Source organism: Amaranthus tricolor, chromosome 3, assembly GCF_026212465.1.
Source record: "Amaranthus tricolor cultivar Red isolate AtriRed21 chromosome 3, ASM2621246v1, whole genome shotgun sequence".
Classification (NCBI taxonomy): Eukaryota; Viridiplantae; Streptophyta; class Magnoliopsida; order Caryophyllales; family Amaranthaceae; genus Amaranthus; species Amaranthus tricolor.
In genome coordinates, this window is record NC_080049.1 from 26,050,103 (window position 1) to 26,070,274 (window position 20,172).

The 20,172-nt window shown below is 32.9% G+C and overlaps 1 long non-coding RNA gene across 1 annotated transcript; it reads left to right on the forward strand.

The window, feature by feature from the left end:
• Positions 1 to 5,500: 5,500 nt before the first annotated feature.
• LOC130808850 (uncharacterized) lies at positions 5,501 to 7,358 on the forward strand. The gene is made up of 2 exons (XR_009040743.1): positions 5,501 to 6,028; positions 6,731 to 7,358. It is a non-coding gene; the product is annotated as an uncharacterized LOC130808850 (long non-coding RNA).
• The last annotated feature ends 12,814 nt before the right edge of the window (positions 7,359 to 20,172 follow it).

A 20,172-nucleotide genomic window follows, 5' to 3' on the forward strand; every position in this document is an offset into this window, starting at 1 on the left:
TCCGATATTTTCTTCCCGATATATTTAATAATTCACTAGTAATATTATTTCTATATATATATTTTATTTATTATTGGGCTTGGTCATGAGATTTGCAATCCTTTTTGGCAATTAGAATTATTTGGGCCCAAACTTTTCCTTAACCCATCTTTTCTTTTCAAAAAAAAAAAAAAAAGAAAATAGGAGGGACTCTTGGTGGAGCTTGTAACTCCCTTAGGGTAATGAAGGATCAAGGCATTAATCCCATATAATTAACCCTTCTTAATTCCTAAATTATTTTCATATTGACATCCTTTCAAAATTCCTCCTAATTCACATTCCTAACTCCATCACACTTCATCATTTGGTGTTTTCCTTTACAATTGTAAGTGCAATTCTTAATCTATGTTGAATCTTAAGTTTTAATTTAAAATTCTATGATTAATATAATTTTTATCTTATAATTCATGTTTACTTTATGAATTTAAAATTTCATGTATGATTTTGGGATGTATTTTTCTATCTAAATTGATGAAGAATGTTTCTTTTTAGGGTTTTAGATATGTTTATATGTGTGTGAAGGATTTGTTTGATGGATGATTGTAAAGTATATATATATATATAAAAAAAAATGGATGCTAATAGAAAAATGTATGTGGTGTTAGAAATTTATTTTATTGATTAATAGGAGGAATTTATAATGTTGTTAGAGAAATATATAAATATATATGTGATGTGTGTGTGTGTGTACATTGTGTAAAACGAATTATTTTTGAGGAATAAAAATTAATTTCATAGATGGTCATGAAAATTATGTAAATAGTCGTTTAGATTTAATAGGAAATAAAGCATTGAAATTTATATTTTTGTGATAAAAAAAAAATGAAATGACAAAATCCCGTAGGTTTGGAAAATGGTGAAAAAAGGTGTTTTTGGAACATTTTTGGCTTTGAAATTAGGTTAAAAATACTTATACTATGTTATAACTTATGGAAATTGGTACCCGGGGGTTTTGACGCCTTCCGGACGCAACGGTGAAGTCGGATTTTCAGTTTGACAGTTTTAAGTTGTGTTTCTGGACAGATTATGTATGCTGTCCTGTTTTGTGTGTTTACCATGTTATAGTATGTGATGGATGTTCATGATGTGTGTGGTATTCTAGGTGTGGGTGTAATTGTATATGTGTGTTATGGATGATTTGAGGAAAATGTGTATGTGTGCTTATTTCTCGAATACGATTGAACCTTGTAGGAAGTCGATTCGTGACCGGGAATTGATTAAGACGCTTGTGAATTGGTTATCTTGCTTAAGGTATGTACACGCAGCGTGGTTCGCATTAGTCCGATGTATCATATAATAATGGTATACAAAAGTAAAGCATGGATATATAGTACGGATAATGTTATCTTTCGAATCAATAATTTTTATACATTGTTTTGATAAGCAGAGGTAGTATGACCTCACTAACTTTAAAGTGGACGTAGTATGACGTCAATTGGTGGAAATGAATTACTCGCGGTATATGAGGGCATTATGAGCCACCGCGGGGGTATGCATACTTAACCATAGGCACCGAAGTAAGGCGAGTGTCTATGGTAGAGACTTGCTTAGGGGTTAGCTCCCGCTAATGTATTGTCTCACTTATGGAGATTGGAGTGTACCGGCAGTATGGCTGGATAGTACAGCAGTATGGCTGACTAACCTTTATATGAAAATAATTATTCTTTATTAGCATGATCGAAGCGTACTTTTCTGCGAATTGACAGCTATTGAATTAAGTCTTTCTCTTGTTGTAATTAATTATTTGTTATGCGACGTTAGCTGACGTGTACTTTTGGTCTTAACGACCCTGCGATGATGTTGTTTCCTATCTGGGCAATGACTAGCAGTAAGTTAAGTTGCAGGTCTGGGGAGTGAGGATTGTCCCTTGGAGAAATAAACCGTTAGGATACAGAAGTCTTGATAAGAACTTCTAATAAAGTTTAAAGAATATTTGGTTTTATGAGGCGATTTTGTTCTCAAGTTGTAATAAGTTGATTTAATTTTTCGTTCTTATCCGCTGCTAAGAATTTCTTATATCTAGTAGTTCATAATAACACTAATAAAACTCGATCCGCAAGCTTCCCTTAATTTCAAATCCGTTTTTAACTGCCTTCTAACATCCTGGTTTGACTCGGACGATATACACTTGTTTTTAAAAGGTCATCTTCTCTTTTCGTACGATCCGAGTTATTCCGAGATGTTACAATATGGGACCTTTTCTTTGTGTGCTAAATAAACCCTTTGCGTTTTCTTGGTTAAATAAAACCACTTCTCGTCAATGTGAATATAATCGTACATTCCTTTGTAAATCCGGTGTCTTTGAATTGTGTCTTCTTGGATAAGGCTCAAAATCCACTCCACCCTCCTTATTTTGTTGGCATCGGTTAAAGCCGGGTGTAATGGATTTGAATGAGCCTTTATCTCGCCTCTTTTTATCAACCTCCACACCGTTGACGGTGCCAAATCTAAACATGTTGCAACATCTCTAATGCAAGTGCGTTTGCCAATGGGTCTAGACTCAAGTAAGTTTGGTGGTATGACGACTCTTTTTCTTCCACAATTTTTGAACTTGGATTCCACATTGTATGGTTTGTTTGCTTCCTTGGTTTGTATTGCTCGTTTCCATAAATTTCGGATGGTTCTATGTGTGTATCTGTATTTTTGAGCTATGCGTTTGAATGTACCATGAGGAAGTGAGTCACTAACCTTTAGTGACAACAAGTCTTGCAAAATAAGTTGCCTTAACTCATTCGTGAGTCTTCGCTTATACTGAATTTGTTGCTGTGGTCCTATTTGTTCCACATTCTGTGGCTCTTCTTCGGATTCAGAACTACACTCAGGAACGTATGAATTCGATCTAAAGTACCAAGCCCCCTGTTGCTCATCTTCAATTCCTGAAGCCATTAAAGGCTAATGATGCGAATGAACAATTTTTGGCTACTGATTTGAGGCTGTGTGAATAAGTGTTGGCTACTGATTTTGGTTTACTGTTTGAAGAATTATGGCTACTGATTTGAGGCTGTGTGAATAAGTGTTGCCTTCTGATTTTGGTTTACTGTTTGAAGAATTTTTGGTACTGATTTGAGGCTGTGTGAGTAAGTGTTGGCTGCTGATTTTGGTTTACTGTTTGAAGAAGTTTGGCTACTGAATTGAGGCTGTGTTGAGGCTGTGTGAACAAGTTTTGCTTCTGATTTTGGTTTATTGTTCTATGAGCTGTTAATATAGTGTCATTAGGAATATGTAAAGTCATTTTTTTTTGGATTACAAGCTTGTAATTTCAGATTTGATGAAAAATTAATGTCAATCCATGTAATTAAAGAATGCCCAATACAAGGCTTCTTTGTTTTTTTTTTGGAATGGAGGGTCTGTTTGCTGCTGTGAAGCTCCAAAGTTTCCTAATTTGAAAAGTTTGTTTATTTCCCTCTAAAATGTAAAGTTCTCTCTCATCATTAATAAATCAGAATTTTTTTTTCATTTAGTTTTATTTATAATTATTTTATCTCTCATACTTTCAATACAATCATTACTTCACACTACTATTTAATTAAAATATTATCCACTACAACCAAAGATTCCATTTTTCTTAATTTGTGTGAAAAACACAAAGTGGAACATCAAATAAGAACGGAGGGAGTATAAATTAAGAATTTTTTAAAAATTATTTCATAGTTACCTTTTTGTGTAACATAGTTACTTTTACAATTATGTGTTTTTGGCTTAATCGTGACCATAGAATTTTTATTTTAGTGAAATTGAGGGTGTAGAGGCTTTCTTACCCTTTTTCATTTTCAACCCCTTCTCATTGGATCCCTCTTATATATATATATATATATATATATATATATATATATATATATATATATATATATATATATATATATATATATATATATATATATATATATATATATATATTAAAATAAAAAAATATTGATATTATGAAAATAGAAGTGTAAGTTAAAATGTATAGAAATCAACAGTGCTCACTTAATTATATTAGGAATATTTTTAATACATTTAGAAAAAGAAAAAGTATATATGGTGGACAAATGAAATTGAGTATAGTAAGATTACAACTAATTAGAAACAAAGAAAGTACTCCATATAAGTTGCCACAGTCCTCAAAATTGTCTAGTGATTTTCAGTGATCATCACATTTGTCACATAGTAGGCAGATCGGTGCACATACATCCACGCTTTTTCTAAATTTTATGGCGTATCATCCAAATTTTGAATTCATCAACATAAAAACAAAAAAGTAGAAGAGATATTATGATATTTGAAAGAGAATATCTCTCACCATGTGGAGTGGAGAAAATAAAATCAGATGATTCCACGAGGGTGATGAAGATTTAATTAAACTGTACAGAGAACCAAGAACTAATTGACAATATATACTCATCAACTGCAGCAATAACATCAACAGGAGCGGAGAAAAGATTATTGTTTTTTTTTTTTTTTGCATTATCTTTTAAAATGATCTTTTATACTCTTTTATGTATGATTTAAGAAATTGTATTAACTGTAAAAATATTTAACACCAAATATTTAACACCAAATGTATAAAATGAAATATGTATTATTGTTGAATATTCGTTCATAAACAGTAAGAACAACACAAATTCATTTCTTAATCCAACAAATAAAATTTAAGTATAAAACAATAAATTATTATATAAGACAGTCTCATTAAGAGATGCTCGTTATACATGGGTTAAAAAGTCCGTCTCATACATATTATGAAAATATAGACTTATTTGAAATCGTCTCACCAAGAAACGATTTCTCTTAATTGTAGCTAAAATGCATCTTCAAACAATTATAAGATTCCTAATTTTTAAAGATCCTGAAAAATTAAGCTTTCGAAATGTGCTACTATTAACAGGCAAAGAACAAGAACACTTCCCTATGTTACTTCATTTGATAAAATTATGTTACTTCATTTGATAAAATTCGACTACGTAAATAAAATAGACAACCGTCCATGTAAATTATGAAAATTGGTAAAATTATAATAATATATCCTTACACTTAAAGCCACAAATTTCCACTAAAACAAAAAAATCAAGCAAAAGCCAATATCTTCAATTAAGTATGAGATATGTGGATAATATTGAGTAAATGAAGACGAGAGAATAGACAAGTTAATAGTATAAAGTAGTGGAGATTACTGCTTAATAATCTGTCTGTCTTATTTAATTTGCACAATTTTACATTTTAATATGTTTTATTAATTAATTGTTTAGGAATTTATTATCACTTTACGTAATAACTCATTTCTAATATCCACTTATTTGTTTTATTTTAATATTTACTCAAATTTTTTTTTTTATTAATTTTCATCCAAAAAGCAATAGGTGCATACCTTATATTTGTCGTGATGCATTACATCAGATGTATTACGTGTCGGGTTGTTGGGTTTAATAAAGATATTCGGGTGGGGCGTGGGGTCGAAGAGTATATACGTGCCTCCTTTGTCGACGTTGCAACGAAATTCATACAATACAATCCCCCAATTTCAACCACGTAAGATTAGAGCTAGTGCGCTTCCCTTTCCAACCATCCTTAGTCATTTGGGCCTCCCGAGGCACGTGCCCAGGGAAATTTAAAAAAAATAAATTAAAATAAGGTGAAAAGGAAGAAAATGTGTCATTTCAGAATTCAGATTATGTGAGATTCTCTCAATGGCTTTCATTCTCATTCTCTCCTAAAAGATCAAAACCCAAAAATCCCTAAAACTTGTAATTCGGCCTCCATTTCCACCGGTTCCATAATCTACCTCCACTGCCGTCTGCCTCCTGCCTCCTGCCTCCTGCCTCCTGCCACTGCCACTGCCGAAGCCTACCACCAGTAGTGAGCCGCTCCTGTCCGGCTATGAGCTGTCCCCGAAAATCAGAATTTTGATTTTTGAAGATATTTTAAATCTTAATCTTATTCTTAAATAATCCTCCATCATCTTTTCCTTCCTCTCAACATGAAAAGAAAGAAAGTGAAACTAATTTAAAAGGTTTTATTTTTGAATTTTCATCTCCTTTTTTGATTTGATGGTTTTATTGATTGTTTGATTGAGTTTATTGGTTGTTTGATTCATTTATTTTGGTAAGTTTTGCTGATTTTGGGTTTTTCATCGGGATTTTTGTTTTTCTCTATTATTGTTGATGGGGGTTTTGATTTTGTGCTTTTTTTCTTCTGGGTTATGGTTTTCATTTCTATCTTTTAACTTTTCACTTTGTTCATTTCAATTTGATTGTTGGGTTTAGTCTTTTCTATGATGATAAGGATTGTCGCACAAAGATAGGTGATGTATTATCATTTTATGTTAATGTGAGTATGATGCATTGTCTAATTTCAGGTAGAACATGACATATCTTGTATTCCAGAATTTGTGTGGTTAAAAATATTTTGATGTTCAGGATGAATTTGTTCTTTGGTTGATTATCTCATCATGAGGTCTCGAGTTTAGGGTTTTTCGTGTATTGGGATTTGAAATTGTAAAATGTTAGTTAATTTTACAAATAAAACTTTGTCGAAATTTCGTCTATTTGTTGGTGTCCTGGGGCTCTAAACTCTGGATCCGCCACTGTGTGTTGCGTATGTGACTTGTTTTAAGATATATGTGATCCATTTAAACATGTATGTGGTCAATTTTAAAATGTTTGTGATAGTATATGTTATTATTGTCAATTTACTGTGTGATATGATTTAAAAGCTCATGTGATGTTGTTGATAACGGTGCCTCCAACTTGAGTCTCATAAATGGGGAAGATGAATCAAGGACTGAAATTGATGTGAGGGAGACACTGGCCAACGCCGAGTCGATGTTGGTGGTGTATGTGATGCAGCCGAGTCGTCGTGGTTCATTGTGATTGAAGGAGTTTTCCGGTGAATAAAGCCGAGTCGGCGTCCATGGCTTGTGAAGGACAGCCGACTCGGCGGTAGGTTCTGCCAAGTTGCACATTTTGTCCAGAACGTGAAGGCGACTCGGCGACTGGGGTCATTTTGTGCCAGCGACCCCAGCCGAGTTGGCGGCAGTTGCATTTTGCACTTGAGCAGTTTTTCTTCTTATTTTGGCCGATTACTTGTTTTGTAAGCAATAACACATCTTTTATTGGGGATTTATATAAAAACCCCCTTTTTAGGATTAGAGTTTTCATCACAAATGAAGAGACAAAAGTGAGCCATTAGAGAGAATTTGTGATTCATCTTTGTAAATCTTCAAGTTCATAGTGAAATTGCTCATTTTCTGTGCCGGTGGATGTAGCTATTACATTGACAGTGAATCACGTTAATTCTTCGGTGTTATTTCTTATTGTTTGCATTGAATTTCATTATTGTTTTATTATTATTTTTCGGTTTTTGCTTTCACTGTCGCACATCACATGCGATATATAGCTTATGACTATTAATAAGGCATATATGATCTATTTTAAATAGTAATCGAATACTTATTATATTATGTGATCATTTGTAGGATATATGTGGACGCTTTTTCATAGTTTTGTGAATACTTTTAATGCTTATATGATCCTTTTGATTGTAACTTCTTTTAATGAACACATTTTAATTGTGACTCTGTGTTTTGATTTAAAAGCACATGTATACGTGACAAAGTTTTTAGAGTTAATTCAAATGTGATCACATTTAAGGTATATGTGATCACATTTAAAATACATATTATCGCTTTTTCATATATGATCAATTATAAGGCATATATAATTACATTTAAAACTGTTATCGCTTTTTCATATATGATCAATTGTAAGGTATATATAATTACATTTAAAACTGTCTCATATGTGGCATTCTAATATTGAAACGGTCGAGATGCGCTGCATATTTGTTTGTGTGTTATGCATTATTAGGTTCTTACAAATTATAACCTTGAATTTAGCAAAAATAATATTATTAGTGGACTCAAATGAGGCCCCTTCAAATTAAAGATATAATAATATTATTAATTAATAGAAGTATAAAACAACGAAAAGTTGAATTAATGTGGGGTCTTTGTATTGATACACTAGAAGAAAAGTGATTTTGGGCGACAAATTAAGTTTATGACACATGCTTAACAGTGGGTGACAAATGCAAATTTGTGGCACAATGTAACCTTTTGGGCGTCAAGTTATAATGTCGTGGTTCAAAGATGAACATGGGCTACAAAAATCACATTTTGACCCCTTCAAGAAATTTCATGTGCTACAAGATGAATTTTTGGTAGCCGAAAATATTATACGCACTACAATTGTGCCCAAAACAAATAATTTAATATTTCAAATAACCCGCACAAAAAATTCAATTCCCTCCATCTGCTATCTTTCCCCTTTAATCACTTTGAATTACATCCTCAAATGATCCCAAAATTCAATTCCCACCAAAAAATAAATAACTCATGAAATAATGTAACTTTCTAAAATCACTCTACATTTACAGCCCACTCACAAAAAAAAAAACTACTCATTATTTCTCTAAAATTCTGATATTTTCATCTCCCTCTATTGAAACAACTGATTTCTATCTATATTTTCCTCTAAATGCAGTGACAGTTTGCATCTTCATCGTCAAAGTCATCTACAATTCTTAACAACACCAAGCTTTATTTCGTTTCTATCTCTCAACCTTCGTTTTGGCAAAGTCAATCGATTCTTGAATTAATTGTAAGTGTCTTCATCTCTTTTAGAGTTTTTAGAGTTTTTAGTTTTTTTCTATTGAATCAAAACCTATCTAGGAAGTTAGAATTATGTCTATCACATGTATATAGTTTTATAAAGGAAATAAATTTTTATTTCAGTTGTAACGTTTTCTTAGAAACATTATATCTTTATTGTTATGAATGGTAGTATACTAATGTGATTATAAATGATAGTATACTAATGTGTGACTTGAGTGCACATTAAAGGGTTGAATTCATGTGTGTGACTCTTGAGTTGTGGAATCCAAAAGGGTGTAATAAGGTGAAGAGTATTCATGGGAATTATTGGTGTTAATGAAGATTAAGGTGAAGAGTCTCATGTGTGTGACTCTTGAGATAATGCCTTTTCAAGTTCTTAGAGTTATTTCATAGTATTCATTACCCTAAATTAACTATGTATTTATGTGAGCCATTCATCTTCAAGTACCTAGCACTATAAATAGGGCTCTTATACCCACACTTCAAGTATGCAAAACACATCAAACACAACCCTTAAGCCAAACACATAGCCTATTGTTGTTATCTCTATCTCAATTGTAATTCTTCATATTGAAGTGTTGTTTGTATTCATTTGATATAATATAAACATAAACTACACACCACGGAGGACGTAGCCATCATTGGGTGAACCTCCTTAAATTTTTGTGTCCTTGTTTGTTACTTTGTCAAACTTAATTTTGCTCATTGTTGTTTGTTCTTAACATCGTAAGTATTTGGCGATCGTTTTCAATTGGTATCAGAGCCAAGGTTATTTTGCGGTGTTTTAAGAAATTATTACTTGAAAATCATGACTACAATGAAGCTCGATATTGAGAAGTTTGATAGGAATGTAAACTTTGGCTTATGGCAAGTCAAAATGAGAGCCATTTTGATTCAAAATGGTGTGCACAAGGCGATTGATGGTGTAGAGAAGATGCCGTAAGGAATGTCCGCATCGAGATGGGAAGAGATAGACACAAAGGCGTTATCGGCAATCCAATTATGCTTATCCAATGAAGTTCTAAGAGAGGTTGTTAAAGAAACAACAACCAAGAGTATATGGGAGAAATTGGAATCACTCTACATGGCCAAGAGTGTTACCAATATGCTACTTTTGAAGAGTATACTCTACGACTTACGCTTGGAGGAAGGTAAACCTTTAAAACCTCACTTGGATGAGTTTTGTTCCATTGTTATGGATTTACAAAACATTGATGTTAAGCTTGATGATGAAGACTTGACAATTTATCTTTTATGTTCTTTACCCCCTTCTTATAAAAATTTTAGAGAAACTCTACTTTATGGTAGAGATAATTTGAGTAGTGATGATGTGAAGAATGCCTTGACTCAAAGGGATCTCATTGATACACAATTGTCACAAAAGTCACCAAGCAATGCTAGTGACGGTTTGTTTGTAAGAGGGAGGTCACAAGAGAAAGGTTCCACTAGTGGGAGTGGAAACAAGGGTAAAGGAAGGTCCAAGTCCGTAAGGCCAAACAAAAATAAGACTTGTAACTATTGCAAGCTTAAGGGCCACATCAAGAAGGATTGTTGGAAGCTTAAGAGAAAGCTAGAAGAAGAGGCAAGGGAAGGAATTAGCAATGCCAATGCTAGTTATGTGAATGATAGTGATGATGGCGATGTTCTTGTTGCCACTCATGAGTACAAAGGTAATAATGAATGGATTCTTGATTCGGGGTGCACATTCCACATGACTCCCAACAAAACATTCTTCCATACATTTGAAAGTGTTGATGGGGGAAATGTTACCATGGGAAACAACACCACATGTAAGGTTGTTGGGATTGGGAGCATTAAAATTAAAATGTTTGATGGGATTGTGAGGACCTTAACCGATGTAAGGTATGTCCCGGGCTTGAAAAAGAATCTTTTATCTTTGGGTACTCTTGATAAGATCGGGTGTAGAATCACTTGTGAAGGTGGAGTTATGAAGGTAGCCAAGGGTTCACTAGTGGTGATGAAGGGGAGGTTGAATGGGAGTTTGTATGCTCTTCAAGGTTCAACCATTCTTGGCTCGGCGAATGTATCCACAAGCACAATGTCCGATCGTGACACCAAACTTTGGCACTTAAGGCTTGGTCACATGAGCGAAAGAGGTATGTTTGAACTCTCTAAACAAGGTTTATTTAATGGGAAAAATTTTGGGAACCTTGGTTTTTGTGAACATTGTGTTTATGGGAAACACAAGAGAATTAGTTTTAAACCCGCCATCCACAACACTAAGGGGATATTAGATTATGTCCATTTCGACTTGTGGGGGCCTTCTCGAACGCCCTCCCTTAGTGGTTGTAGCTACATGTTGACCTTTATTGATGATTACTCTAGGAAAGTTTGGTGTTATTTTATAAAACATAAATATGAAGTTTTTGATGTCTTCTTGGAATGGAAGAAGATGATTGAAAAGAAAGCCGGTAGGAGCATCAAGACCTTGAGAACCGACAATGGTCTTGAATTTGTTGATAGCAAGTTTCTCAATTATTGTTCTAATGAAGGTATTGTTAGACATAGAACTTGTGCAGGTCGTCCTCAACAAAATGGTGTTGCGGAGAGGATGAATAAAACGTTATTGGAAAGGGCAAGATGCATGCTAAATCAAGCAAATTTGGGGAAACAATTTTGGGCCGAAGCGGTGGCTACGGCATGTTATTTGATCAACCGTTCACCTCATACCGCCTTGAAGTTCAAGTCGCCACAAGAGGTATGGTACAACACTCCGGTAAACTATTCTAGTCTTAGAATCTTTGGTTGTCCAGCTTATATTCATGTAAATGATGGTAAGTTAGAACCTAGGGCTAGAAAAGGTATCTTTGTGGGGTATGGAGTGGGTGTAAAGGGGTATAGGGTATGGTGTTATGATTCAAAGAAAATTATTGTTTCTAGAGATGTTGTTTTTGATGAAGATAGCATGCTTATATCTAATGTTGAAAAACCTTTTAATAATGATGATAATGAAGCACAAGTAGAGGTTGAATCCTCCAATATTGATAATGAGAAAAATGATGATGTTCAACAAAGGTCTCCTCCTTTGTCCACAACTAGGCAAAGAAGGAAGATCGTGGCTCCAAGGAGGTACATTGAAGAGTGTGATTATGTTGTTTATGCTCTCAACATTGCTAGCGAAGTTGAAGGGTTAAATGAACCAAGTACGTACAAGGAGGCTATGGCCTCAAATGACTCAAGCAAGTGGTTGATTGCTATGAAACTAGAGATGGAATCTCTTGCGAAGAATGGAACTTGGGATATCGTTGTTGCACCAAAGAAAAAGAAGATTGTAGGGTGCAAGTGGATATTCAAGAGGAAGGAGGGTCCTTCTAGTGATATTCCTCCCATCTACAAAGCAAGGGTTGTTGCAATGGGATACTCTCAAATTGAGGGTATTGATTTTCACGAAGTTTTCTCTCCGGTCGTGAAACACTCTTCTATTAGGGCATTGCTTGCTTTGGTGGCGATGGAGGATTTGGAGTTACATCAATTGGATGTAAAGACGGCTTTTCTTCACGGTGAGCTTGAAGAAGAAATCTTTATGAAGCAACCGGAAGGTTTTGAGGTAGCCGGTAAGGAGAATCATGTGTGTAGATTGAAGAGGTCATTGTATGGGTTGAAGCAATCTCCAAGGCAATGGTACAAAAGGTTTGATTCCTTTATGATTTCACATGATTTTGTTAGAAGTTCTTATGATAGCTGTGTTTATCTTAAGAAATTTGAAGATGGTTCTTTACTATATTTGCTCTTATATGTTGATGATATGTTAGTAGCATGTAGCTCTTTGCTTAAGGTGGAGGACTTGAAAGAGTTGCTTTCAAGTGAATTTGATATGAAAGATCTTGGTGAAGCCAAGAAGATTCTTGGGATGGAGATTTTGAGAGATCGGGCTAAGGGTGTCTTATACCTTAGTCAAAGGAAGTACATTGAGAAAGTTGTTCAACGTTTCTCCATAGATGATGCTAAAGGTGTGTCTACTCCTCTTGCTTCTCATTTCAAATTGTCCAAGAATTTGTGTCCACAAACAAAAGAGGAAGAAGAGCAAATGGTAAGAATTCCATACACTAGTGCCGTTGGTAGCGTTATGTATGCTATGGTATGCTCTAGGCCCGACATTGCTCATGCGGTGAGTTTGGTGAGTAGATATATGTCTAATCTGGGTAAGGGACATTGGGAGGCACTAAAATGGCTATTGAGGTATTTGAAAGATACTTCAAATGTTTGTCTCATGTATGGGAAAAATTCAAGTGAGCTAACCGGGTTTTGTGACTCGGATTATGGTGGTGATCTAGATAATAGAAAGTCCACAAGTGGGTTTGTGTTTACTTTGGGTGGTTCGGCGATTAGTTGGCAATCATCTTTGCAAGATGTGGTTGCTCTTTCTACAACCGAAGCGGAGTACATAGCCGTGGCCGAGTCATTCAAGGAAGCAAAATGGCTTAAAGGTCTTGTTGGTGAAATGTGCAACAAAGTGTGTGAGGTAAGTGTGCATTGTGATAGTCAAAGTGCAATTCATTTGGCTAGGAATCAAAACACATTTCATAGAAGGTCCAAGCACATTGATATTAAGTATAACTTTATCCGGGATGAAGTTGAGCACAAAAGGGTGTTATTGAAGAAAATTGACACTACGGAAAATCCGGCCGACATGATGACAAAGTCATTACCTACTACCAAGTTTGAGTTATGTGTTGAATTGGTAGGTTTAGCTCCTTGCTTGAGATAATGCCCTCTTGGGCATTTTGAGGTGTGTATGTTTTTTGAATATGAAGTGGATTGATGAATGTTGTGACTTGGGTGAACTCAAGTCAAGGTGGAGATTGTTATGAATGGTAGTATACTAATGTGATTATAAATGATAGTACACTAATGTGTGACTTGAGTGCACATTAAAGGGTTGAATTCATGTGTGTGACTCTTGAGTTGTGGAATCCAAAAGGGTGTAATAAGGTGAAGAGTATTCATGGGAATTATTGGTGTTAATGAAGATTAAGGTGAAGAGTCTCATGTGTGTGACTCTTGAGATAATGCCTTTTCAAGTTCTTAGAGTTATTTCATAGTATTCATTACCCTAAATTAACTATGTATTTATGTGAGCCATTCATCTTCAAGTACCTAGCACTATAAATAGGGCTCTCATACCCACACTTCAAGTATGCAAAACACATCAAACACAACCCTTAAGCCAAACACATAGCCTATTGTTGTTATCTCTATCTCAATTGTAATTCTTCATATTGAAGTGTTGTTTGTATTCATTTGATATAATATAAACATAAACTACACACCACGGAGGACGTAGCCATCATTGGGTGAACTTCCTTAAATCTTTGTGTCCTTGTTTGTTACTTTGTCAAACTTAATTTTGCTCATTGTTGTTTGTTCTTAACATCGTAAGTATTTGGCGATCGTTTTCATTTATATATTATTGTTAATTATTACATTATATTTGTTTTTTGTTGGTTCTTTATAATTTAACTTATTACAAGATTATCAAAATGTTTGATATGAAATAACCTAGAGATTTTTATTTTCTATTGTGCACCACATATAAAAGCATCATCCAAGACCTTTATAACAAAGGTTTTAGAATCTTTGGGCCACACAATACTTGTTGCCCATGGTGTAATATGAGCGACAAAATCAAGTCAATGCGCATAGTATCAATCATGAGCGACTATCAATTTTGATCCTTGGGCCACAAAATAATGAAGCCCAAGGTGCTAGTTAGGCGACAAACTTAACGTCGGGTGACAATCAAAATGAACATTGGGCCACAAGAGTTTGATGCACAAGGTACAATATGGGCAACAAATTAACATGATGCCCATAGTCAAATGCCTTGGGCGACAAGCACATATTTGACACCCATATTTATTTTCATGGGCAACACCGATAGGGCAACAAAAATAGTGACAAAAAAATATTTGTAGCCCAACGTATGGGCCACACTTTTCAATACTTTGTGCCACACTTTTGGTTGTCGCCCAATGTCACTTTTCTTGTAGTGATATTAATACATATTTAAATATATTTACTCTTTAATTAGAGTATCATCATCATCAACCTAATATTCCGCTCGAAAATAAGGTCTAGGTGAAGGAAAGTGACAAACAATTCGTACTCGTACTCCTTTCAATGAGAAGACTGGGATGTATTAAAGTTATTCATATATCTCTCTTTATACAAAAAAAAAGTAGAATATCTAAATAAATTGCTCCAATAAAAAAATGAAATATTAAATTAAGATGAATTAAGTAGTTATTAACAATAGTAAAAGAAGAGTTTTTAATGAACTTTCAATTTGCATGCCCCACGACGAACACTTATCGAAAAGCCATATATTATTACAACTTCATAACTCTTAATAATGATATGACAAATTTATAGCCATTAATAATTTGATGGTCATGGTTTAACCAACAAATATATACGTATTCGTTGTGAGTATGACTATATTTTACCTTATTATAGCCAATTATTCTATGGCCCATTTTGTCATTTGTTGAGTTTATTTGTGTTATGAATTTCATCGATTGGTTTTTTGTTCCGTCATAATTTCGCTGACAACTTTCTCTAAGTATATATAGTTCACCAATAATCACCATACAACTCTTAAAATAAATTTGATCAAATTTGAAATTGACTTGAATTACAATATATAAAAAACAAAGGGGTCACCTTAACCTTTTCGATTTGTTTTATAAGTTTTGTCAATTTTTCATTTTTCACGTTTTCATCCCACTGTCTTTTGTATTTTGAGTAATATTTTTTATTGATAGAAGTTTTGGATGCACGCAGAATTGTAGTTGAAACCAAATAAATATTGTATTACATTTACTTGGTACAAATATTTAATCATATCATATAATGTATAATAATAATTTTTGGTGGGACACTTGTTCCATACCTATATACTCTTTATTTATATTTTTATGTGAGTTCAAATATGATCATAAATTTGGATATTGGTATCACGAGTTGAAGGTTAGAACGTTCAAAATATGTGTACAATGGAGCAACACCATCTATGGCGTACTGGATTGATGGAGCACGTGTGTGGGCGGATTCTCACTGTGACAACGATGGAAAAGTCTGGTCTTGGTGAGAGTCTTCTTGACATGATGTTCAGCTAAGCAAGTTCCATAAAGAAGTGGTGGTGCAAATTAAAGAGGCATTATTGTTGGAGAGGACATGAGTAATATAGTCTTTGGTTTGAAGGAGAGATTGTTGAGCGTACATCCTCTGATTCGTACCCTAAGAATATTAATAAAGAGTTACAAGTATATAATTGATCAAACTCCGTCCTTTTGGAAAAATGTCCAAAAACAAATTCATAGGAGTTCAAACTAAAATCAATGTCATACTAATACAGATTTTTCATAGTTATGGACCTAAAGATTATATTCCTCCTTCTAAATTAAAAGAATACTATCAATAATAATCAATCAATATTGATATATTGATTTGTCAAGAGAAACATCATCAATTAGAAGAATATATTATGAAAAAGGAGACGATATTGAAAAGTAATAATATGTACAAAAGTTTTCCAATAACCATTAAAAAACGTGATTTCATTATACAACCCCATAATATGTCCATTACATTCTTAGTTGCATTGAAGCTTCGTATAGGCAGAAAAGAGCAATCCAAATAATTAAACGTTTGACTCAATATCAACTTGAATAGATAACAATTTAAAGGGTTAGCAAAATGTAGCTTTCATTAATCCTACTTTATCCCAAACTTTTTTGACTTTCTTTTTCATTACCTTTTTCACCGGTGCTTTTTCCCATTTGATACTTGCTAACCACTTAACTTTTGAAGAAAACCCATTAATCATTTGAATTTTTTACAATATTCTAAATTTTTGATGGAGTTTGATTCTTACTGGGTGGAGGTATAAGTTGAAGGATTTTTTGACTGCGCGTATCTCTTTATTTCCTTCTTAAGGGGATCGGAACAAGTATGGCTTGTCCGCATCTTTCAGGAAAAAAAATACCCCCATCCGAACCCTACCTTGTGCCTGATACCGAGAGTATCCTTTACCTTTATCTTTTTTCATTTAAATTTTTTAAAATTGGCAAAAAATATATTAATCATAATATTCTGATTAAATATAGTGTTACTTATCATCATTATCATCATCATTATCATCCTACCCAGTGTATCCCGCTCATAGAAAAACTATGGACAGGGTCTGGGGAGGGAGGGACAGCGGCAACTCATACCCATAAAGGAGAGCGCGACCAAAAGAGTCCCTCGGCTTGAGAGAATGTCAAGGAACCAACTCAACCAAAAGCTTAAGCTGATGGTTGAAGCCCCAGGATATGTTATATACTCTAACACGCCCCCTCACACGAGAGCCCTTTGGGCTAGAAGTGTGGATGCAACACATGTTCTCCTCATACATGGTGCTCAATATTCCACTTTGAATGAGGGGTGGTTGAGATTCGAACCCGTGACCTTTTGTCACATTGGCTTCTGATACAATGTCAAGGAACCAACTCAACCAAAAGCTTAAGCTGATGGTTGAAGCCCCAGGATATGTTATATACTCTAACAGAGAAATAAGGTGAAGTAATTATACGGGAAAGATAAAATGAATGCATATAGATAAAATAAATAAGTAGAACCAACTAAAAAAACAAAAAACTAATAAAGAAATGAGAGAAGTAAGATGGCAAGAACACCAAAAGGTAATCTAAGAGGATATCAATGGTTGTTTATCAAAGTCAATTATAATATATAATAAATAAAATACATATTTTAATTTATTAAACTTTTTATATTAGGTTTGGGTAATTTACATTGAATTATATATAATACTTAAAATGTGTCGAAGTATAAATGTTTTGGAAGCCACTTGCTATTTTAAAATAATTTATTGCATTTTAATTAAAACTTACAACCCATATTTCTTAGTAGGAAAATAAATATTTAAGATTGTATAACTATGTATGATGGTTGGCCTTAAATGATCTACTCAATTCATACATATTTATACAATCTTAAACATTTATTTTTCTACTATGAACTGGGATTTTAGTTTTCTTTATGATTAAAATGCAAATAAATTATTCTAATAAATTATTCTAAAAAATGCAAATAAACTAATAGTCCATTTAATGTGGCATATATAATATATCAATACACTTTTTTAAGCCATAATTAATATATATATTTAGTTTAATATGATTAATTAAAATTTGTAGAAAAATGATATTAATAATCTTTATAAAATAATATCTAACTTGACTAATGATAAGCCTAGTTAAGCTGGAACAGACCGGAGTATTATTATTATTATTATTATTTATTATAAAATTAGGCCTAGATATTTATGTACTCATCTTACACTATATATGATACTTTTTGACTTTGTTGGGATTGATAGAATACTTTGTAACAACTCAAGTTTAGAAAGCACCCATTGTTTAAGAAGAAAACCATGATTAGAAATGGGATGGTTAAACAAGAAAATAGGCGCACTTAAGGGGAGAATGGTAGAATTAAGAAGAACATAGAATAATAATACAGCATTATAGCGTAGAAATGTTGGTTAAGTGTCGGGAAATAAGGTACTAAAATGTGATGACAACCGGTTGGAGTAATTAAGTTAGCAAAATTAATACGTTAGTTAGTTGGTGGGCATTGATCATATGGCCTATGCGTATGGCTATTTCTATAATAATCCCATCGGATCCATGGGTCGGGCAGCATGAATTGTGAGCTTTCTCACGTGAACGTTAGCCTCTTTAGGTAGCGGTGTACCAATTAACTTAGTTGATGCTATGCATCAATTCCTAATCAGCAGCTTGCAGTGAAAACTCATTTTACTATATATATATATATATATATATATATATATATATATATATATATATATATATATATATATAAGTTACAGTTTTAGTTTGTAATTATTAAATTTAAAATGAAATACTCTCTTGATGAATCACTGTGTCACTTAGCGATTAATATTTTATATAGCTAAAATAAAATATAAATAAGCCACTATGTCACATAATAGTTTTTTTTTTAAAATTATTTATTAAGTTTTAATTTCAAAGAATAATAATAATAAATTGCTAAATTATATGACAGTTTGTTTTATAAACTGCTATGTAGCTTTGTAGTTTATATTATAAAAAGGTAAAAACAAAATAATATACATAAGTGGACAATACACAAGAAAATTTCTTTTTCTCTTTAATGCCCAAGGAAAATTAAATTTCCCTATTTATTTTTTTGGGAAATGATTAAGTTTGCACTCAAATTATGAAAAAAAAGAGAAAGTGAGAATTTTAGTGGGGAATATAAGTACAGCCATATCTTTTGTGAAATAAATTAAATATAGGTTTTAAAATTTTAATACAAGAGAAATAATAAATAAAATGAATTCCTCCTTTTTTAGGTTATGTTCCATGTTTTTGCATAGTGTTCAAAGCATGTGTTCGAGGTTCAATACTTATAAATGCATTTTATTATTAGAAATTATTCAAAGTATATTCGAGATAAATTTAAGAAAATCTCACATATATATACATTTTAACTTGTAAAATCCACGAAAAATCATATACACGTTTTTTCTTCTTAAAACTAATAGTTTTTGTGGAAACGACAAATAAAACCTGAAAAAGTAAAATATTATGAAATATTACAAGTGATGACATATTCAAAAGGTATGATAATGAAACAAATCAAAATAACACATTGAGCAAAATTAGAGCAATATTATAGTTCTAATTAATACTTCATTTAATAGTAGTGATACATCATAATATAAAAATAATTGAATACTTTGTCGCAAATATACATGTAACGTAGCTATCAAAACATCCAAAATCCTATCTACATTATCAACAAAACAACAACATATTCAACAGAAATAAAATAAAGCATAAACGAGTGGTAAGCAAATTGTAAACATATTCACCCGCGTAACCGCCAAAACATTGCCTTACGTCTTTTTTATACTTTTTCGTTATATTTAATTTATATTTATTTATAATAATAATCTTAGATAATTAATTATGCTTTATTTTTTGTGCTAATACTTCTTCTATTTTCTAATATTTTTCCCATTTACCATTTACACAATTTTCAAAGTAAATTTTGATTTTTAATATCTTAAAATACGCATCATTAAAAATTAAAAAAAATATAAAAAATATACGCATCATTAAGACGAATCTAACAAGATCTCACATGGATATAGTAACACCCCTCGGACCGCTGGTGACTACTCATGGTGATTGTAGACTGACCCCACAAACCAACATAAGTCTTTCCAGCGCACTTTGGCCTCACTCGTGCGTGCCCGGAAAAACTTTTCAGGAGGTTACCCATTTTAAGATTGCTCCACACCAAGCACGATTAACTATAGAGTTCTTAGCAAATGAGTTCACATGAAAAGAAGATGCACCTTATTGATATGAGTAGTTTATCAATTCATTTTAAAGCTTAATTCGGTA